General features: G+C 36.8%; 1 protein-coding gene across 1 annotated transcript in view; it reads left to right on the plus strand.

Moving 5' to 3' along the window:
• The window catches only part of LOC106526995 (neuropilin-2), a gene marked incomplete in the record, with an annotated part of 146560 nt that overhangs the window by 112572 nt on the left and 31499 nt on the right, over nucleotides 1-2489 (plus strand).

Raw genomic sequence — 2489 nt, forward strand, 5'->3', positions numbered from 1 at the left:
CCCAGCACGCCGGCGGCCAGCCGCACACCCATTTTTTCTAGTTATGTCAGTGTCGGTCCTCCATACTGCAGAACTTGGTAGTTCAATGTTTGAATCAGGTGTGCTGGAGCAGGGAAAAACATAAAACCTGTAGGGCTGCGGCCCTCGAGGGCCAGGATTGTAAATCCTAAATACTACAGTCAGAGACTGATCATGGTGTGACTCATGGAAACATCTCCCGCAGCTGAGCGAGGTGTAAATCAGCAGCAGTTTGAAATGTTCTGAGTCGCTGGTTTAAAAATCTGCTCTAAAACTCGAGGCACGACACGCAGAGCAGYGCTGAAAGGTTCGGAGGACAACACRAGACGTGAGATAAAGGAGGAGGAAGAAGAAACGCTGTCTTAGCAAGCAAAGAATGAGCAGAAATCAAAGATATGAGTTTGTGAGAAGTGACAGAAGAAGAGCGAGGGAGGGAGRCACGAAGGGGAAAATTGCAGTTGTGGTAAAACAGAAACACCAGATAGGATTTCACGTCTCTGCCTCCCCTGCCACAGAAGCACAAAAACTTGATTGTGTGAGTGAGGGAGTTAAAATGTGTGTTTATCTGTGTCGGTTTTTTATTTTTTATTCCTCTTAGGGTGGTAAAAAAAAGAGCTGGAAGCGATCTAATGTGTTTTGAGGACAGATGAAGTGCGAGCAGAAAGTTAGAGATGAAAAAGGAGTAAAATAATAACATGAGATGAGTGAAAGAGGTGAAGACAAGCTGCTTCTGAGACTAATTCAGTGAAAGGTTTGGGGAGTCTGAGACACAAAACTGAGAAAATATTCTGCTGGATTACGTCCGACATGGCTCCTCCTCGTTGGGCGTTCATATGTGTGGGAAAACAGGGCGTTTAAAGACGCTTAACTTAAAATTTTAGGACCAAAGTGTTACTGATTTACAGCGAACCACTTAGACTCTACCTTTTGTTTGATACAATACTTGATGCTTCAGTGTCAGCATTTCTTTGTATGTGTGTTGCTGAAAAATATATTTTAATTTATTCAAGGGGTCTGAGAATTGGGAGAATCCTGTACAGTTTTACGAAGCAACTGAAAACTTACTATAAAAAATGAACTTATCTTTTAGATAATTGTATGTGTGTTTGTGTATTTCTGACTGTAGAGATGTTATTGTTAATGTAAAGATGCTGTTGTGTTTTTATGCATTAAAGTACAGTAGTATCTGGGACAAAGTAGGTCAAGTTGAAAGGTGGTGAAAGGTGGAATGAGATGTTTTGCCGATTATCTGTAGTGTGATTTCTTGTAAATGTAATTTGTCTTTTTTTAAGTTGACCCCAGGAAGAATAGCCGGCGCAGCATGCTGCTGATGCTGATGGGGATCGAATCAATAAACAAACAATAAACCACATCAAAACAAGGATTAACAAGGATTTAGAAACAGATTTTTGAGGAAAAACGCCTTAAAATTTGGAGATTTTCCCTGTGAGCGAGCAGTGTTTAGGAAATCTCAATTTTCAAGTACTATTTGACATTTCCTCTTGATAATGACATCAAAAATCCCCCAGGATTTAGACCACATATTAAGGTATCATCATAACCAAGAAGACAAATTATTTCTGGATCCATTTWTGATATCAGAATGATCCAGGTATCAAAATGTAGCTTTTAAAGCCAAGAATCTGAAAATGTGATGAGGTCATTTTGACCAAATTTGATTTAATCCTAATTTCGACATGATGGGTCACATATTGACACCTTTGTGAGGTGATAAGACTCTATAAACTGTCCCATGATCAGGGTTTAATTGAGTAAAGTTGTAAGGTTTTTGTATGTAATCTTAGGCATCATATTATTTGCACTGTTCCTTTTTGTTTTTGTCCCCAAGAGTGTTTTTTTTTTTTTGTGTGTGAGATACGTATAAAATCAGCATTAATATCTGTACTGTCAACACCGTTGTCCACACCACCAGTATATAAACCGAGGTCTTGTTATTCTGAGGCTAAACGTAAAAACCAGGAGCAGATTCCAGATTATGACACATTTATGATGCAGTTGTTCAAGAAGGTCTTACTTCTGCTGCTAACCTCCTGGGTGCATCTTATTACGCTGAAAAAATAACTTGTTGCTAATGTTGCAACAAGAAAAAATACATTAACAGAAAGATGAGCAGAGAGGGTTTGACTGATTTTTAATAATATAATCCAATAGGGTAATGCTTTATTTTACAGTACCCCTTTTAGCATGTAATTATATGGTAGTTACATGGTAATAAGTTGGTAATAAATTGTAAACTCATTATTACCATGTAATTAAATGGTAATTACATGTAATAAAAATATAATTACATGCTAATTTCTATATAACTACATGTGGCACATTATTTACCATTTTATTACATAGTAATTGTTACCTTATTACTATTTATTTACATGGTAATAAGTTGGTAATAAATTGTAAACTCATTATTACCATGTAATTAAATGGTAATTACATGTAATAAAAATATA

Source organism: Austrofundulus limnaeus, unplaced genomic scaffold (genome assembly GCF_001266775.1).
Source record: "Austrofundulus limnaeus strain Quisiro unplaced genomic scaffold, Austrofundulus_limnaeus-1.0 Scaffold303, whole genome shotgun sequence".
NCBI classification, from domain to species: domain Eukaryota; kingdom Metazoa; phylum Chordata; class Actinopteri; order Cyprinodontiformes; family Rivulidae; genus Austrofundulus; species Austrofundulus limnaeus.